This window comes from Ornithorhynchus anatinus, chromosome 4 (genome assembly GCF_004115215.2).
Source record: "Ornithorhynchus anatinus isolate Pmale09 chromosome 4, mOrnAna1.pri.v4, whole genome shotgun sequence".
NCBI classification, from domain to species: domain Eukaryota; kingdom Metazoa; phylum Chordata; class Mammalia; order Monotremata; family Ornithorhynchidae; genus Ornithorhynchus; species Ornithorhynchus anatinus.
Window position 1 is genome coordinate 33,667,842 of NC_041731.1, and position 21,038 is coordinate 33,688,879.

A 21,038-nucleotide genomic window follows, 5' to 3' on the forward strand; every position below is an offset into this window, starting at 1 on the left:
GTACAACAGTCAGTAGACACTTTCCCTGCCCAAAATGAGCTTACGGTCTAGAGGAAGAGACCAGGCATTCAAACACATTAAGGATGGATTTCAATCCATCGAGCGTATTTATTGAACGCTTAATAAGCACAGAACACTATACTGAGCACTTGGGAGAGTACAATATAACAGAGTCGGTAGATGTAAGTAGGTGCCGTGGGATTGGGACCGGGGTGAATGGCAAAGTGCTTGAGGGGTTCAGACCCGAAAGTATCGGTGAGGCAGAAGGGAGGGTGAATAGGAGAAGTTAAGACTTAATCGGGGACTTGAATTTCCAACATATTGAAGGGATTGGAAGCGTTCCCCATTCCATTATCCCGTCCGCCCCCCCAAACTGGAGGTAGTAGCTGGGTTTGGAGGGAACGCTTCTCAGTCCTCCACTTCCCTAGGCTGCGTCCTCCCAAACAAATAGGGGAGAGTTCATTCATTCGTTCTCATTTATTGAGCACTCGCTGTGTGCAGAACACTGTCCTGAGCACTTGGGAGAGTACAACACCACGATAAACAGACACATTCCCCGTCCACAACGAATTTTAGGTCTAGAGGGTTCCCAGTGTACGGGTATAGTATACAAGTATTTCCTCTTCGTGTAAGAAAGAGATGAAAGGCATTTTACTTGGCCCCTACTTCATGTCCCCAGATGTTATTTATCTATTTATTTATATTAATATCTGTCTCCCCCTCTAGACTGTGAGCTCTCTGTGGGCAGGAATGTGTCTGTTGTGATATTGTACGCTACCAATCACTTAGTACAGTCCTTAGCACACAGTAAGTGCTCGATAAGAACGATTGAATGAATGAATGAATGAATGAATGAATGCTCTTTTTTTTCTTTACTCTCACATGTATTTTATACCCAGATCCAGTTCTTGAACTGGCATTGGCTCAACCCACTTCATGATATCAGGTCTCTTATCTTCTCTCTTGGCCTGTCTCCATCCCCCTTGAGGCCAGGCTGGGAGGCAATAGCAGAAGGATATTTGCATAACCTACTGTTTAAACAATCTGGTCCCGGAAACTGGCAGGAGAGATGAGTGAGCTTCCGATTTTACCTATTTCAGCTATTTCTAGAGATAGTAGCACACGGAAGGACAGAGGTTTAGCCCTCAGCAGCCGGGCCACATCACCTCGTGGCTCAGCGGAAAGATCCCGGGCTTGGAAGTCAGAGGTTATGGGTTCGAATTCGCGTCTGCCACTTGTCAGCTGTGTGACTGTGGGCAGGTCATTTAACTTCTCTGGGCCTCAGTTCCCTCATCTGTAAAATGGGGATGAAGACCGTGAGCCTCATGTGGGACCACCTGATGACCCTGTATCTACTCCAGCGCTTAGAGCAGTGCTCTGCACATAGTAAGCGCTTAACAGATACCATTATTACTATCATTATTATTATTATTACCTCACTCCATATTAGAGACCGGAATACCTGCAATTTACTTGACCCATTGGTGTCCACAGCAAAGGTAACGGCTGGATTGGGAAAGAAGCAGCATGGACTCGTGGAAGAGCACGGGCCTAGGAGTCAGAGGACCTGAGTTCTAATCCCGGCTCTGCCACATGTCTGCCGTGTGACCTTGGGCAAGACACTTCACTTCTCTGGGCCTCAGTTACTTCATCTGTAAGATGGAGATTAAGACTCTGAGCCCCACATGGGACAGGGACTGCATCCAACCGGATTAGCCAGTATCTACCCCAGTGTGTAGATAATAGTATGAGTTTAACAAATATCATCATTCACTCATTCTCTGTGCCTCGGTTACCTCATCTGTAAAATGGGGATTAAGAATGTGAACCCCACGTGGGACAAGGACTGTGTCCAACCTGATTAGCTCCTATTTACTCTAGAACTTTGTACCCTGCCTGGCACATAGGAAGCACTTAACAAATACTATAAAAAACAAACAAACCCCCCCCCCAAACCCAGTTATCCTGCATATCCTGTATCATCTACCCCAGAGCTTGATACAGTGCCTAGATCCTAGTAAGTGCTTAAGAAATACCGTAAAAAAATAGGGTTTCTATCCTGCTATAGGTCAAATGCATATAAAACATCCATGGATGCGATTAAGGAGGGCACGAAAATCAGTACTAGTTCTTCTGAAAGGCCCTCGTTGACATAGGAACAAATGCCTGTTCACTTGTTTTGTTTTGTTCAGTTGTCTGTCTCCCCCTCCTAGACTGTGAGCTCGTTGTTGGGTAGGGATGGTCTCTATCTGTTGCCGAATTGTACTTTCCAAGCATTTAATACCGTGCTCCCCACACAGCAAGCACTCAATAAATACGATTGAACAAACGAATGAATGAATGTATCTTTTAGTGCTCTTAAGATGCTGTCATCACCCCCAGGAAGAAGATCATCAGGCCTGTCGCTATGACTCAACCTAAGCGGATTAGAGTACAAAAGTATTTTCTGTTGTTTGACATTTCTGAATTCTCTTTTTGGGAAATTATTTCTGACTGGCCCTTTGACTGTCTCAGATATTATTGCATAATAGAAATACAGGGATTGTCTCTCTCTGTTGCCGAATTGTACATTCCAAGCGTTTAGTACAGCGCTCTGCACATAGGAAGCGCTCGATAAATCTATTGAATGAATGAATGAAATATTTAACGTTCAACGTAGCAGCTACGTTTGTCTCGATTCAGGGTAGTACAGTGCTCTTCACATAGTAAGCGCTCAATAAATATTATTGAATGAATTCACAAATGGGGGTCCGGGGGATTAGTAGACCTTCTCTGTGGGTTCAGGTCAGATTTGGATGACTAGTCTGTGGGTTCAGGTCAGATTTGGATGCAAAATACAGGACCAAAGTGGAGTTCTACCAGACGCGGGCACTGTCATTTGATAACACTTCCCTATTATCTGTTTCAATTTCTCCTTTTTCCTAGAAGGGAAAAAAAATCCTAACTTCCTTACCTGGAAGGGTCATAAAGCTTCCGGGGTTAATGGTGCAGGACACAGTGACCTCAGAGTGAAAGGATGAGTTCTAAATAATGACTATGTCGATCCATCAATCCATCAGTGGTATTTACTGAGTGCTTACCATATGCAGAGCACTGTACTAAATGCTTGGGAGAACACAATACAACCAGAGTCGGTAGACACATTCCTGCACATAGCGAGCTTCTGTTGGATCCATCCAAACTTGTCTGGGGTGAAGAGACAGAAGAGAGAACCAGAAATAATCACAACCCTCCAACGAGGAAAAAGTGGCTCACAACCCCACTCTGTATCTCTGGCCCTACTTCATTCAGTGACTCGTTTCCTACCCACAGTGAGCTCACGGTCTAGAGGGGGAGGCAGACATTCATATTCATTCATTCAATAGTATTTATTGGGCGCTTACTATGTGCAGAGCACTGTACTAAGCGCTTGGAATGAACAAGTCGGCAACAGATAGAGACAGTCCCTGCCGTTTGACGGGCTCACGGTCTAATCGGGGGAGACGGACAGACGAGAACGATGGCGATAAATAGAGTCGAGGGGAAGAACATCTCGTACAAAAATTCATATAAATAAAGGAAGTACGGATAGGGACATAAGCGATGTGGGGCTAAGGGAGGAGTGGATAAAGGGTGCAAATTCAAGTGCAAGGGTGTCGCAAAAGGCAGCGGGAGAAGAGGAAATGAGAGTTTAGTCGGGGAAGACCTCTGGAAAGAGATGTGTCGTCACTAAGGCTTTGAAAGTTAGGGATGACTCAAGATACTCCATTCTCAGCTAGCAGATGTTCAGATCTAAAAGGCCTTCCTGCTTACTAGCTTTGCTGGGCACCTAGAGGGCACCTAAGCCCCTCTCGGGGTCGCACCTGGAGAGTTTCCAGTCCTCTACCAGTCTCGACGACGGGAGGAAGGGTCAAGCAGAGGCCTACCCGTTCCATTCCTAGCTTGGCCAGTGGCTAGCGAGTGGAAGGCAATCTGCCTTAATTCTCTGGGAGTCCCGTTCCAAAAGGGGAGCGCAGACAAATCGTATCTTAGCCCTTCCTTGCTGATGGCCCCCTCTTCTCTGCCCTCCATTCAAGGGGCACTAAATGGTTTACAAAATTGAATGATTTAAATCTCGCCGGCACCACGCTGAAGTCATCCTAATATTACACCTATAAATGAATAACGAGGAGAGGAATAATAAGGATCAAAGGCCTAAAATGAAAGAATGCCTAAAAAGTGGACAGACCAAGATCCTCCCCTCTAGACCCTAAGCTCGTTGTGGGCCGGGAATGTGTCCGTTACATTGTACTCTCCCAAGGGCTTAGTACAGTGCTCTGCACACAGTTAGCACTCAATAAATATGATTGACTGACCAAATTCAGCCTCCATTCCTCCTTCCCTTCTGACCTCTCCAGGCCTGACCTGTCTCCTCCGCAGTCTCGCTTGTCCTTTTGCCTTCAGGACATCTCTCCTTGGATGTCCCGCCCTCACCTCAAACTTAACATGCCCAAAACAGAACTCCTAATCTTCATACTCAAACCTCGTCCTCCCCGCATCTTTCCCGTCAATGTAGACAACACCGCTAATCTCCCTATCGCACAAGCTCATGACCTTGGTGCTGTCCTCGACTCATCTCTGTCATTCCACCCACATATTCCATCCGTCACCAAATCCTGTAGTTCTACCTTCACGACCTCTCTAAAATTTGCCCTCTCCTCATCATCTCCTCTACTATGTTGAGCCAAGCATTTATATCCCACCTTGACTACCGCATCAGCCTCCTCACTGATCGCCACTTCGGCCATTACTTCATTCCTCTGTCCAGATCATTTTTCTAAAAATACATTCAATCCATGCCTCTTCACTCCTCCAGAACTTCCAGTGGATGGACAACCAACCAGCGGACGGTTGCCCATCCGCAGCAGAATCACACAGAACCTTCCTCTCCTCAACTTCAAAGCATTCAATCGGCTCTCCCCTCCTACCTTACCTCTCTGATTTCCTAACACAACCCAACAGGCACCCTTTAATCCTCTAACGCCAACCTACTCACTGTACCTCCATCTCAACTATCTTACTGCCGACCCCTAGCCCTCATCCTGCTTCTGGCCTGGAACTCCCTCTCTCTTCGTATAATAACTGTGGCCTAATGGAAAGAGAACAGGCCTGGGAGTCAGAGGACCTGGGTTCTGATCTTGGCTCCGCCACGTGCCTGCTGCAAGGCTTTGGGGAAATCATTTAATTTCTCTGTGCCTCAGTTACCTCATCTGTAAAATGAGGATTCAATAACTGGTCTCCTCCCTACTTATTCATTCATTCAATAGTATTTATTGAGCGCTTACTACGTGCACAGCACTATACTAAGCGCTTGGAATGAACAAGTCAGCAACAGATAGAGACAGTCCCTGCCGTTTGACGGGCTCACGGTCTAATCGGGGGAGACGGGCAGACGAGAACAATGGCAGTAAATAGAGTCGAGGGGAAGAACGTCTCGTAAAAACAATGGCAACTAAATAGAATACAGTACTTAGTATGTGAGCCTTATGTGGGACCGGGACTATGTCCATCCTGACTATCCTGTACCTTACCCAGTGCTTAGAACAGTGTCGGACACATAGTAAGTGGTAGACAAAAACCGTGATTATTCTTATTAATATTATGATTTTTTTTGACATTCACCCCACCCTCATCCCCATAGCACTAGTGTTCATATCCGTATTTTAACGTTTTTCATCTCTTTAGGCTATAAGCTCCTAAAGGACAGGAAATACATCTCCAACTCTGTTGCATCGTAGTCTCCCAAGCGTTTAGTAGAGCACTCAATAAACACCACTGATTGATTGACTGAGTGCTAATGCCTACCTCAGTTATTCACCTAATGATTCCAGACACAATCCAACAGTCAGGGTTACTCAACTCGCTCGTAAAGTCTAAATGGGTGTTCCTTCTTTGTCTGATGTTTTTCTCTAGCATCATAGATCCTCTCAGCCTTATAATTAGTCAGCCGTATGGAGAAGGGAGAGGAGAAGGAGGAGAAAGAAAAGAAGAACGGTGAAGGGCTAGCGGATCAGAAGCAGCGCGGCCTAGTAGAAAGAGCACGGGCTTGGGAGTCGGCGGATGTGGGTTCTCATCCCGGCTCTGCTACTTGTCTGCTGTGTGACCTTGGGCAAGTCACTTCACTTCCCTGGGCCTCAGTTACCTCATCTGTAAAATGGGGACTAAGACCGGGAGCCCCATGTGGGACATGGATTGGGTCCACCCGAATATCTTGTACCTACCCCAGCACTCAGAACAGTGCTTGTCACATAGTAAGTGCTTAACAAATACCACAGTTATTATTATTATTATTATTATCATTATTATTATCAGAAGCTGAATCTGTTCCCTTAGTCCACGTGACCTTAAGCCCTACAGGGCCCTTGGCAGGATTGTCAGCCCAGGAGACAGTAGCAGCTTGGGTCCCCTGCCCCTCCTAAATGAAACTCTGGAAGACAAGTAAAAGTTTCATGCGGGCTTATTACGGATTCCCAAAACGGCTGCCAGACCTGGATTTTACAACACTGCCTGGAACTGCCCGAATTTCACCTGGAGACAAGTTCAGTTCTGTAAAGGAATTCAGGGAGTTTTCACCGTTCTATCACTTCCTCTCTTCTCGCCTAAACCCTGAGTGAAGCAAAGGGCGAGCCAGACATTCAAAAAAATTACGGATACGCATATAACTGCTGTGGGGCTGAGGGATGGGTTAATAAAGGGTACAGATCCAAGTGCCTGGGTGACGCAGAAGGGAGAGGGAGTAGGGGAAATGAGGGCTTAGTCAGGGAAGGCCTCTTGGAGGAGGCGTGATTTTAATAAGACTTTGAAGGTGAAGAGAGTGATTGTTGATATGAAGGGGGCGGGAACTCTAGGCCGGGGAGAGGATGTGGGCAAGGGGTAGGCAGTGAGATAATATCAGCTTGAGGTACAGTGAGTAGCTTAGTCTTAGAGGAATGAAGTGAACAAACTGGGTCGTAGTAGGAAGTCGGCGAGGTGAGGTAGGAGGGAGCAAGGCGATCGAGTGCTTTTAAGTCAATGGTAAGGGTGTTTCCGTTTGATTAGGAGGTGGAGGGAGACCACGGGAGGTTCTTGAAGTGTGGGAAAACATGGACTGAGTGTTGTTTTCTTCAGAAAAATGATCTGGGCAGCAGAGTGAAGTATGAACTGGGGTGGGAAGATACAGAAAGGGAGATCAGCGAGGAGGCAAGGCAGGATAGGATAAGTGCTTGTATTAACACGGTTAGAGTTTGGATGGAGAGGGAAGGGCGGATTTTAGCAGAGTTGTGAAGGAAGAACCAACAGGATTTGGTGACTGCTTGAATACGCAGGTGGAATCAGAGCAATGACTTGAGGATAACATCTCGGTTATGGGCTCGTAAAACAGGGAAGATAGTGGTGCTGCCTACAGCGATGGGAAAGTCAAGGGTAGGACAGGCTTGGTTGGGAAGGTGTGGAGTTCAGTTTTAGGCATGTTAAGTTTGAAGTGTAGGCGAGACATCCAAAGAGAGATGTCGTGAAAGCAGGAGGATATACAAGACTGTAGAGAAGGAGACCCCTCTCAGGGTGGCACCTGGAGAGTTTCCGGCCCTCTACCGGTCTCGGCTACGGGAGGGAGAGTCAAGCTGAGGCCTAACCATTCCATTCTTAGCTTGGGCAGTGGCTAGCGAGTGGAAAGCAATCTGCAACGAGTCCAAACTCGCCCATGCTGGGCAGCAGCGGCATGGGAGAGAGTCGAAGGCGGAGACTTGAGTTTACTGCGCGGAAGCTGTCAACGGTAAACCACTTCCTTATTTTTACCGAGAAAACTCCTTGGATACACTATCCGAACGACTGCAGATGGAGAGCGGGACCATCTGAAGAACTTCAAGAAGCTCCAGTGCTCGCTCTCCACCTCCTAATCAAACAGAAATGCCTTACCATTGACATTGACTTTAAATCACCTTGTTCCCTCCTACCTCACCTCTCTGACTTCCTTCTACCAGCCAGTATGTTCACTTCATTCCTCTAACACTAACCTACTCACTGTGTCTGTGGTGTCGCAAGGGGTTGGAATTGTCTCGCCGGCACAAGACAAGACAAGAGAAGGAGAGAGATCAGAGCTGGAGATGTAGATCGAAGATATAAACATTAGATGCGTGCCGTTCATTAATAATCACGGTATTTACTAAACTTAGCCAGTGTTTTGGGTATAACAAATAAACCGATACACATATAAGAATTAAGGTAGTTAACTAGGTGACCAGGAAAGCGAAGGGTAATCAGGGAAAGCCTTCTGGAGGAGGGGACTTTTTAGAAAGAGTCTGATAGAGAGAAGAGATGTGGTTCGGTAAAGTTGAGGCAGGAGGACATTTCAGGCAAAAGGGAAGCCCTCACCAGTGGGTCAGAGGTGGGAGAATCGAGGGTGAGGGGGTGAAGGAGGGATGAAGGGGCTTAGTTTGGAAGAACCAAAAAGCACAAGCTGGCAGTCCTCGGTGATAAAGGATAGATACGAGGGAGCTTGACGTCAGCTATTCCCAAAGTCATCTCTAAGGAATTTTGATCCGCAGTGAAGTAGTCCTCAAGTTTCAGGGCCCCTCATCTGAATAATTATTCGTTTTCTTCTTTCTAGGACTATTTATCATAACAGAGCCCCTGCCTTGGGTTCAATTCTTCCATTTCCGAGTACAGCATAAACGTAGAAATTAGATTTGGGGACTTTTTTATGGTATCTGTTCAGTGCTTACTGTGGGCTGGAAACTGTACTAAACTCTGGCGGAGATACAAGCTAATCAGGTTGGACACAGTCCAACTCTCACATCGGGCTCACCGTCTTAATCCCCATTCGACGGATGAGGGAAAACTGAGGCCCAAAGAAGTGAAGTGACTTGTCCAAGGTCACACAGCAGACAAGTGACGGAGCTGGGATTAGAACCCAGGGCCTTCTGATTCCCAGGCCAGTTCTCCATCCACTAGGCCCTGCTGCTCCCCTATTTACCTTTACTGAATATGCTAAATAATAATAATAATAATAATAATGGCATTTGTTTAGCACTTACTATGTGCAAAGCACTGTTCTAAGCACTGGGGAGGATACAAAGTGATCAGGTTGTCCCACCTGGGGCTCACAGTCTTCATCCCCATTTTACTGATGAGGGAACTGGAGGCACAGAGAAGTGAAGTGACTTGACCAGAGTCACCCAGCTGACAAGCGGCTGAGCCGGGATTGGAACCCATGACCTCTGACTCCCAAGCCCGTGCTCTTTCCAGTGAGGCCACGCTGCTTCTCGTATAGACTACAACATTTGGATACGGACCCAAGAGGCTAGGTCTGAGTACCCGTGACATTCACCTCCTTAAAGGAGGCTGAAATCGTGTGAGGTGGGCTAAGGAGGGGTTCAACCCCAAGATTTTCCTTACAGATGTTCCCAGGGAGAGAGAGAGGGGGAAGATATGCATAGGGCTATTAGGTTAGCTAGTTGAACTGTCTGGCAGTGTGGCTCAGTGGAAAGAGCCGGGGCTTGGGAGTCAGAAGTCATGGGTTCGAATCTCAGCTCTGCCATTTGGCGGTCATCCCCCTTTCTGTCTTCTACTGTGACACTTCCCCTTTCTGCAAAGAAAAACGAGTGAGGAGACAGCCCCTTCACCTGGCCAGGTGGGAGGTTTCAAGCAGATTGGAGTTGGCGCTCTCTCTTTTCACACCCCATATCCTTCCAGCCGACGGCCGTAATCCGCCCTGAGCCAGATGGAGCAAACCCCTTTACTGAAATCAGAAAATAGGGACCGGTTTGACTCATTTCTATGTACTTCCCACCAAAGAATCTGGGAAGAGACTGTAAGCCCGTCAAACGGCAGGGACCGTCTCTATCTGTTGCCGACTTGTTCATTCCAAGCGCTTAGTACAGTGCTCTGCACATAGTAAGCGCTCAATAAATACTATTGAATGAAGAGGCAGTGTGAAAGGAACCCTTCCTCTCTAGACTGTAAGCTCGTCGTGGGCAGGGAATGTGTGTGTTTATTGTTGTACTGAATTCTCCCAAGCTCTTAGTACAGCGCTCTGCACACAATAAGCGCTCCATAAATATAACTGACTGACCGACCCATCAAAAACAAAATTTCACCTCCAGCTCCCCGGCTTTAGTCCGGTCTATACAATCCTGACACCAGGCTGGGCTATTACTGTCTTGCTGAGCAAGAATTTAATATGCACCTTCTTCATTCAAGCCTAATCGATGTAGAAAATCCACATACTATATTCCGAAACGATGCGCGTTCATTAATGGGGAGGCGGTCGAAGAAAAACTTGTCTGTTAACCATATCCTTGTTACCAAAGGGAACCATTTCTTGATTAGTCACTTTCTGGCCAAGGTTGAGCCCTACTTTATTTATATCCTTAATTTATTTATGTTCATTCATTCAATCATTTATTGAGCACTTCCCGTGTGCAAAACACTGTACTAAGCGCTTGGGAGAGTACAACGTAGCAACAAACAGATCCAGTCTTGCCCACGGTGAGCTCTCAGTCTAATAATCTCTGTTTCCCCTGCTAGACTGTAAGCTCATTATGAACAGGGAACATGTCTGCTGCATTGTGCTCTCCCAAGCATTTAGTACAGTGCTCTGCACCTCAATAAATACCACAGATTGGTTGATTAATAGAACCAAGGTACAAAAAGCTCCTTGCTTGAATGAGCTGCCCCTCTTCTTGTTAATCTCTGCACATGAAACAAAAAGAGAATGTCACTAAAATGGCCCTTCCGTCGGTGAAGCATGCAAAACCATATGAAAGGGAGTGATTTCCGGAATCATTTAAAATCTTGCAACATTAGAACGAGTGTCAAGGCCCAGCCAAAGTCTGGTTATTCCTCAAACATTCAGTTAGGGCTAGAACAAGCTTATATTTACATGGGTTGATGCGTGACCCTTGCCAAATCACTTCACTTCTCTGTGCCTCAGTCACCTCATCTGGAAAATGGGGATGAAGACTGTGAGCCCCATAGGGGACATGGACTGTATCCAACCTGATTAGCTATATCTGCTGCAGCGCTTAGTATAGTGCCCGCCTCATAGTAAGTGCTTAACAAATACCATTTAAAAAGAAACAAAGGAACCAATCCAGGCAGAAGCAAATGTATACAGAAATGTTCTGCTGGATTAAAACCTGATTCCCCACAAATTCTCGGTACATGGATTACTCATTCCCCACATTGCTCCAAATTAATAATAATACTAATAATAATAATGTTGGTATTTGTTAAGCGCTTACTATATGCACAGCACTGTTCTAAGCGCTGGGGGAGATACAGGGTAAAAGGGTTGTCCCACATGAGGCTCACAGTCTTAATCCCCATTTTACAGATGAGGGAACTGAGGCCCAGAGAAGTTAAGTGACTTGCCCACGGTCACCCAACTGCCAAGTGGCAGAGCCGATATTCGAACCCGTGACCTCCGATTCCCAAGCCCGGGCTCTTTCCACTGAGCCACGCTGCTTCTCAACACACACAAAAAACCCCACATATACAAACTCTCACTGCTCCGAACCTTTAAATCACACCTGTCCTCTCAGCCTCTTTTTCTCCTTGTATCACGATCCTTGACATCGCGATCCTTCCCCGGCCTGGACGGAGAGAAACTGGACTCTCCCAAGCACTTAATACAGTGCTTTACACACAGTAAGTGCTCAATAAGTATGACTGGCTGGCTGACTGACTGACCCTAACCGTCTAGCCTTAATACCGAGTTTCCTAGCCTAAAACCTTAATCCTCAATGGACACATTACTTCACCTGGAAATCTTGCCGGCTCTACCACTTGTCAGCTGTGTGACTATGGGCAAGTCACTTAACTTCTCTGTACCTCAGTTACCTCATCTGTAAAATGGGGATCAACTGTGAGCCTCACGTTGGACAACCAGATTCCCCTGTATCTCCCCCAGCGCTTAGAACAGTGCTCTGCACATAGTAAGCGCTTAACAAATACCAACATTATTATTAAATCTACTTGGTTTTGAATCCCCAATTAAATCTGACAGACTCTGCATTAGAGAAGCCTTCTATTTCGGGCTGAACATCCCATCTTCTCTCACCGTTCTCCTTTCTCAGCCTTCGTTAATAAGCAAGTTTGCGTTTGAACTGTGCTTGAAGTCCCGCCCCACAACACACAGATCCGGCTCGCCATCTGGATCCATTTAGACTGCTAAAATTTCTACTAGACACATTCTAAAACAAAAAGACCTGACTTGGGAAAATGTTGAATTGATCCACTTGCCAATCGTTAAGGAAGTCACCAAATCCCAGGAATCCCTTCAGACTGTAAACTCACTGTGGGCAGGGAATGTGTCTTCCAATTGTCCTCTCCCTGGAGTTTAGTACAGTGCTCTGCACACAGTAAGTGCTCAATAAATACTATTGATTGATAGATTATTATCCACGGAAGTGCCCCAGAGGTGAGCAGAGATGCAAAGCCTCAAAGTATGAAATGGTATAGAGAGAGGAGAGTTTTAGATACTTTAGGAATTGGGCGACTTTGAGCTCACTGTGGGCAGGGAACATGTCTACCAACTCTGTTGTATTGTAATAATAATAATAATGATGAGGGTATTTTTTAAGCCCTTACTATGTGCCAAGCACTGTTCTAAGCCCTGAGGTAGATACAAGGTAATCAGGTTGTCCCACGTGGGGCTCACAGTCTTCCTCCCCATTTTCCAGATGAGGTCACTGAGGCCCAGAGAAGTGAAGTGACTGGCCCAAAGTCACACAGCTGCCAAGTGGCAGAGCCAGGATTCGAACCCACGACCTCTGACTCCCAAGCCTGTGTTCTTTCCATTAAGCCACACTGCTTCTCTACTCTCCCAAGCCCATGTGGGACAGGGACTGTGTCCAACCTGATTATCTTGTATCTATCCTAGTGCTTAGTACAGTGCTCGACACATAGTAAGCACTTAACAAATAATAATAATAATAATAATAATAACAATGGTATTTGTTAAGCCCTTACTATGTGCCAATCACTGTTCTAAGTGCTGGGGTAGATACAGGGTAATCAGGTTGTCCCACATGGGGCTCACAGTCTTAATCCCCATTTTACAGATGAGGTAACTGAGGCGCCCATTACTATTAGAATCCTAAAAGTTGTAAAGGAAAACAGCCGTAAAGGCCCAAGTTAAATGTGAGCCCCAGAACAAAACAATTTAAAACCACTCTTGCAATCCAACAGACATCTTAGGGTAAAAGAAATCATCAAAGAGAAAAAGTCATCTTTTAAAAAATGGAAAGTTCACCTGAGTGAGGACAAGGAAGTTTATAAACAATGAGAGGTCAAGTGGAAATAGGAAATTACATGGGTCAAAAAGGGCTCTGAAAAGTACCAAAGTGACTAATCCTTCAAATATTTCCAAGCAGGAAGCTGGCAAAGAAATACTTGTGGACAGAGAACGTCTTCCAAGTCTATTACATTGTCTTCTCTCAAGCACCTAGTACAGTGCTCTGCATATAGTAAGTGCTCAATAAATATCATCGATTGATTGATTGGATAAATTGGGTCACTAGTCATTTTTCTTCGTTTTGTTTGAGTTTTTTATGGAATTTGTTAAGCGCTTACTATGTGCCAGACACTGTACTGAGCACTGGGGTAAATGCTAGCTGATCACGTTGGACAGAGTCCATGTCTCACATGGAGCTCACGGTATTAATACCCATTTTACAGATGAGGGAACTGAGGCACAGAGAAGTTAAGTGACTTGCCCAAGGTCACACAGCAGATAAGTGACAGAGTCTGGATTAGAATCCAGGTCCTTCTGACTCCTAGGCTCTGCTCTGTCCTCTAGAGCATGATAAAGTGGCATTCGAGGATGAAAAAGGTATAGACAAGAAGTTAAATTCATTCTTTAGTTTGGTCTTTACTGAGAAAAACATTGGATGGAGAAATGTAAACCATGAGGATGCCTCAGGATTTGGGGATTGATTTCAATCTGGAAAAGGGAGGGTGCAGAGAAATCTCCAGTTTGGCAGGTGACACTGAGCTCCACTGAGTGGTGAAATGCCTTGCAGATGGGAAGAGATCTCACAAAACCGAGCCAGTGGGCCAGACAACGGCAGCGTGTTTCAATAGGTTCCATTGTGCACGAGTACCAAGTAATGATCTCGGGAAAAATCGGGAAAAAAAGTATCCAAATTACAGTTCAATTATATGAGGATGGGGGTTGGGCCCGTCAATCACGATAAAGGGAAGAAATCTCCAAGTCGGCTCTAGGACTCATTCTCCTTCTACCCGATAATCTCAGATGGCCAACTGGACAAAACTCTCTCCATCTAATGTTTCCCGATGCCTCAGAATCTATCAAGCACCTGGAGGGGTCGGATATTCATTCATTCATTCATTCATTCATTCATTCAGTAGTATTTATTGAGTGCTTATTATGTGCAGAGCACTGTACTAAGCGCTTGGAATGTACAAATCGGTAACAGATAGAGACAGTCGGTCAATCATATTTATTCATTCCTTTAATCATACGTATTGAGCTGTTAGTGTGTGCAGAACACTGTACTAAGCACTTGGGAGAGTATAATATATCAATGAGCGGACAGAGTCCCTGCCCACAGTGAGTTTACATCACTCACAGTGCGCAGAACACTCTCCTAAGCGCTTGGAGAGCACACTATAACGATAGAACGGGCGCATTCCCAGCTCATAACGAGCCTCCAGAAGTCAGGGAAGACAGACATCAATCCGTGTTCGGTTATGTCTACTGGGATAAAAATTCCATAGTATTTATTGAGCGCTTACTATGTGCAGAGCACTGTACTAGGCGCTTGGGATGAACAAGTCGGCAACAAAAATCCCACTCCAATTCCTCTAAAGAAAAAACCCCGCCTTACCCAAAAAGCTTCGCCCTAAAGTTGCTTCTTTGAACGTTTTAAAGGGCTGTGAGAAGCTGAAATAGAAGACTTCTCTAATGCGGAGTCTGTCAGATTAAATTGGGGATTCAAAATGGAGGCTTCCAGGTCCCCTACCTCATTTGGGGAATTCACCTACAAAGTACTTCCAAAAGATCAGTCAATTAATGGCATTTGCCGAGTGCTTACCGTGGGGTAGAGCACTGTACTAAGTGTTTGAGAGAGTCAAATATACTGGAGTGGGTAGACCCGTTCCCTGTCCACAGCGAACTTACAGTCTTAAAGTTCGAGGATTATCAAGGAAAACAAGATTCCAACAGCCACCCAGTGAAGAATTCTTGCCTCTCTAAAAAGAAGCCATTTTCCTGATAGTCTTACAGAGTTCAACGGGGTGACGAGCTTTTCCATCTATTAGGAATCACTTTCCTCACACTACCCTGCAGAGATGATTTTTCCCAGGCATAAAATGCACGAAACTTTAGGGGCCAAAAACAACAGCTGGTAATGGCCCAGGGGGTATTTAATCTTCATTTACTGCTGAAACTGAATCTGTTCTTTGGTCATTTGTTTTTTCATTCATTCAATAGTATTTATTGAGCGCTTACTATGTGCAGAGCACTATACTAAGCGCTTGGAATGTACAAATCGGTAACAGATAGAGACGGCCCCTGCCCTTTGACGGGCGCACAGTCTAATCGGGGGAGACAGACAAGAACAATGGCAATAAATAGAATCAAGGGGATGAACATATTAAAACAATAGCAAATAAATGGAATCAAGGTGATGCACATCTCATTAACAAAATAAATAGGGTAATGAAGATATATACAGTTGAGCGGACGAGTACGGCGCTGAGGGGATGGGACAGGAGATCGGGAGGAGCAGAGGGAAAGAGGGGAGAAGAGGGTTTAGCTGTAGAGAGGTGAAAGGGGGATAGAGGGAGCAGAGGGAAAAGGGGAGCTCAGTCTGGGAAGGCCTCTTGGAGGAGGTGAGTTTTAAGTTTTTTGCCTCCCCTCCCCCCCACTTTTGTACATATCTATAATTTATTTTTTATTAATGTCTGTCTCCCCCTACTAGCTCATTATGGGCAGGGAATGTGTCTACCAACTCTGCTGTATTGTACTCCCCCAAGGGCTTAGTACAGTGCTCAGCACACGGTAAGGGCTCAGTAAATACCACTGAAGGATTGAATCCAAATACAGCTGAATAGAACTGGGATTTAGGTGGGAACCCTCTACAAGTCTCTATTTTAAAAACAAATGACTGCACGTTGTATAGATTTGAGGACATCAAAAATAGATATTTTAACACCTATAAAGAGCTAAGAAAAAACCAACGGATCCGTATAGCAAACTGTCACTTTCCTCCTCCGTTTGAGTCTCGTTCCCTCGAATACATACGGGAAGCAGCACGGTGCAGTGGATAGAACGAGGGTCTGGAAGTCAGAAGGTCATGGGTTCTAATCCTACCTGTCTGCTATGCGACCTTGGGCAAGTCGCTTCACTTCTCTGGGCCTCACTTATCTGGAAAATGGGGATTGAGAACGCGAGCCCCACATGGGACAGGGACTGTGTCCAACCCGATTTGCTTGTAATGTTGGTATTTGTTAAGCACTTACTATGTGCAGAGCACTGTTCTAAGCGCTGGGGTAGATACAAGGTCATCAGGTTGTCCCACGTGAGGCTAACAGTTAATTCCCATTTTACAGATGAGGGAACTGGGAGGCACAGGGAAGTGAAGTGACTTGCCCACAGTCACACGGCTGACAAGCGGCAGAGCCGGGATTCGAAACCATGACCTCTGACTCCCAAGCCCGGGCTCTTTCCACTGGGCCACGCCGCTTCAGCCACCCAACGCTTAGTACAGAGCCTGGCACATGGTAAGCGCTTAGCGAATACAATTATTATTATCAATTATTCTTATCATTTCACCTCCAATCCTTTCCCTTGTGGAAACAGCAAATTTTTTAAACTTTTCCATAATTTCATCAGAAAAGGGACCGTCTAAGCACCATCCTTCCATTGACAAAACTAAGCCACCTACACCACCTAGTGGGGCTTAACAATAGGGTTGAAGGGATGCCCACGTGGAAAACTGGCAAATTCAATGAAAAGAAATCCCCGAGAGTCTCTCATTAATAAGACATCTACTATCTTCAAATCACATTAGGCGCCAGGTGCACCAGAGCCCTATCTATTCCTGAAGTATTGAGCGCTTACTGTGTGCCGAGCACTGTACTAAACACTTGGAAAGTCCAAATTTGTCAAGAGATGGAGACAATCCCTACCCAACAACGGGCTCACAGTCTAGAATTGCAAATATGGCACTTCTAGAAGCCACATTAACGCTTTCTGGGCCAATGTTTATTAATCTGTGGCTTCAGGGGGCATTATACTGCAGTGTTCTGTGGACCCGTTGCAGTTAATACAGCAGCCGGCCCTCCCCAGGTGAGAACCAGCGAGTAACCCTCGCCTTGAGGATGTCAATATCGCCAACCTCTCTGAGATCCCAAATCATTATTACTAAGGATAATAATGATAATAATAATGTTGGTATTTTTTAAGTGCTGACTATTTACAGAGCACTGTTCTAAGCACTGGGGGAGATACAGGGGAATGAGGTTGTCCCACATGAAGCTCACTCTCTTCATCCCCATTTTACAGATGAGGGAACCGAGGCACAGAGAAGTTGTAACTTGCCCACAGTCACGCAGCTGACAAGTGGCAGAGCCGGGATTCAAACCCATGACCTCTGACTCCCAAGCCCGGGCTCTTTCCACTGAGCCACGCTGCTTCTCATGATTATAACACGAAGCCGTTCCAGCTCTTTTGCCAACATATACCCTCTCTCAATCTCCTTCTTTGCTTGATGTATTCCTACTTTTCAGTCGGGAAACAAGGCAAAAAAAAACCCCATTTTTAAGCTCTTGGAGAAGAAATTCCAAGCCACTCACAAGGTAAACAGGAAATTTTAAAATAGACACAATCATTATGCTGACGCTAGTCCATCTGGAATGAGAATCAGGAAAATTAGTTAGTTGTAAATTAGCTAGTCATCTGTTAGAGAAGCAGCATGGCCTAGTGGATAGATCACAGGACTGGAAGTCAGAAGGACCTGGGTTCTAATCCCACTTCTGCCATCTGTCTGCTGGGTGATCTTGGTCAAGTTACTTCACTTCTCTGTGTCTCAGTTCCCTATTCTGTAAAATGGGGATGAAGACTGTGAGGCCCATGTGGGAAGGGAAACTCTGTCCAACCTGATTATCACGTGCCTACCCCAGCACTTAGGCACACAGTAAGTGCTTAACAAACACCGTTAAAAATTTATATATTAGATCTTCATTTATGAGGAACTTTAATAAACTGCGTGTATAAAATAGATTGTACATCTTCAGCTTTCTTTTTCTGACCCTCGTTCTTTGCCAAAATCCTTTATAAACTCCCCAGTGTGTAATGCATATAAATCAGCTGGGCCAGTGACTTTTTTAAATGGTATCTGTTAAACGCTTGCTATGTGTCGAACACCGTTCTAAGTGCCGGGTCAGGTCCAGGTTAATTGGGTCGGACACAGTCCCTGTCCCACATGGGGCTCACAGACTAAGTGGGAGAGAGAACAGGTGTTTAATGCCCATTTTACAGTTGGAGAAACCGAGGCACAGAAAAGTTAAGTGACTTGTCCAAGTTCACTCAACAAGCCATGGACAGATCCGGGATTAGAACCCAGGTCCTCTGACTCTCAGGCCTGTGTTCTTTCCACCTAGGTGAGGTGGCTTTCTGACATAGTTCTGTGATAGTAAAGCTATGTTCTAACGGAAAAATCATGCCTGACCCAATTAGCAAGGATTAGAAAACACAAGTACAGGGAATGGGGATCAACAGGATTATAAACTAATAATTTTGACCAGGTAAAACTTTTGGGACACCAGAAACACAATTTCAGAAGAAAAACCTTCTGACCCCATTACTAAAAGGTGAGATTTACAGGTGCTGGTAAGAGTCAGTAAACATTACGAATGCCAGCTCCCCACTTAAATTAGACTGGAAGGCAAATAAACAATCTTCAGATGCTATTAAGAGCCAACTCGAGCAGCAGTTAGGTTTAGTACAGGACTCCTTGTGCAAGGGTAATAATGATAATAATATTTATTAAGCACTTATTCTACGCCAATCTCTATGCTAAGTGCTGGGGTAGATACAAGATGATCAGATCCAGCACAGCCCCACATGGGTTCACAGTCCAAGACGGAGAGAGAACAGTGAGTCTTCCACTTCTTCCACTTCTCACTTCTTACACTTGATGTTTTCCAAAGGGAAGCGTGGAATGGTGGAGGTAGAACCGGATATGGCTGGGCTAGGCTGGGCTCTTGGACCTCATAATGCTTAATAGTAATGGTATTTGTTAAGCACTTACTAAGTACTGGGCACTGTACTGAGCACTGGGGTGGGAAGGTGTCTTCCAGTTCCGTTTCAGTGAACTCTCCCAAGGGCTTAGAGGATGAGTGGAAGAGCCGGGATTCGAACGCCAGTTCTTCTGACTCCCAGGCCCGTGCTCTAGCCACGAGGCCAAGCTGCTTCTTGTGCTTTTTCTACACTGTTGCATTGCAAACATCTTCCCACTCCTGAAAAACCTACGAGGGTTACCCATTCCTCTTCATATTAAACCAAATCTCCACAAGGTCTCTCTCCCTAAGTTATCCACTCTCTTCTCCCATTACACTCCAGCTGGTCCTCTTCGTTCCTCTCAGTCTAACTTGCTCCCTATGCTTCATTTTCATCTTTACCGCCTCCAACCCCCTGCTCGTGCCCTTCCTTCTGCTAGGAACTTCCTCTCTCTTCAAATTCTTAGCTCTCGCTAAGTCTCCTGAAATCACAACTCCCGCAGGAGGCCTCGCCTAACTCATCTTCTCCTAAAATCAGATCTCCCCAGCAAACACTCTTGTACTTCTCTATCGATTACACATTTAGGCACTCATTTCCGCTGATAGCACTGAGTACTTATCAACTTACAAACTCTACTTACTCATCTACATATGACTTTTTCTCATTCATTCAATCCAATTTATTGAGGGCTTACTGTGTGCAGAGCACTCTAATAATAATAATAATAATGTTGGTATTTGTTAAGCGCTTACTATGTACAGAGCACTGTTCTAAGCGCTGGGGGAGATACAGGGTCATCAGGTTGTCCCACGTGAGACTCACAATCTTAATGCCCATTTTACAGATGAGGTCACTGAGGCACAGAGAAGTGAAGTGACTTGCCCGCGGTCACACAACTGATAATTGGCAGAGCCGGCATTCGAACCCATGATCTCTGACTCCCAAGCCCGGGCTCTTTCCACTGAGCCACACTGCTTCTCACTCTACTAAGCAAATTAGTTTGTGTTTGCTCCCTCGCTAGACCGTTTGTTCCCTGATGGCAGGGAGCACATCTTTTAACTTTATTCTATCTTCCCAAGCGTACAAGGTGCTGTATATGGCAGGCACTCAATAAATAGTTGATTGATGGGTTCACTGAATGTTGTCTGCTCTGTTTTAGTGGACTCTCCCAAGGGCTTAGTAGAGTGCTCTGCACACAGTAAGCGCTCAGTAAATACGATTGCTTGAAGGTGTAAATAGAGTTACACTGTAGTGTCGTTTGTCTTAACTCGAACCATCTGGATTTGAGGACTCCCTGAATTGTACTCTTCCAAGTGCTAAGTGTTGTGTTCTGCACGTAGAAGATGCTCAGTAGACACTATTGCTGATTAAATCAAGAGGATGAGTTGAGCTGCATTCTCACTGTAAGGAATTCCGAGAATTCTATTTAGCTTAGACCAGTGAGCCTTATGAAAGACAGGGACTGAGTCCCACCTGATTGTTTTGTATCTGCCCCAGAGCTTGGAATTTAGTAAGTACTTATTAACTACCAGGTAACCAGTGTATAGTCACTGATAAAAAAAATCACTGAAAATGAACTTTAAAAAAGATTTCCACTTCTCTTTATCTTGTTAAAATAGTCTACAAATATGTTTAATGGAAATAAGCGTCTTATGAGGCAATTTAAATCATTAATTTAAACATTTAAATTAGTTTTGAAAATGAATTTTTGTGTCCTCTAAATCATATTTTATTTTACTATGTAAAGAATGCCATAAGTACTTAGGATCCATTTCCGATTTTGCTTAAAATATCT

The 21,038-nt window shown here is 45.2% G+C and overlaps 1 non-coding gene across 1 annotated transcript; it reads left to right on the top strand.

The window, feature by feature from the left end:
* The first annotated feature begins 3,824 nt into the window (after positions 1 to 3,824).
* On the top strand, positions 3,825 to 3,962 carry LOC114811629. The gene has a single exon (XR_003759325.1). It is a non-coding gene; the product is annotated as a small nucleolar RNA SNORA7 (small nucleolar RNA).
* Positions 3,963 to 21,038: the final 17,076 nt, after the last annotated feature.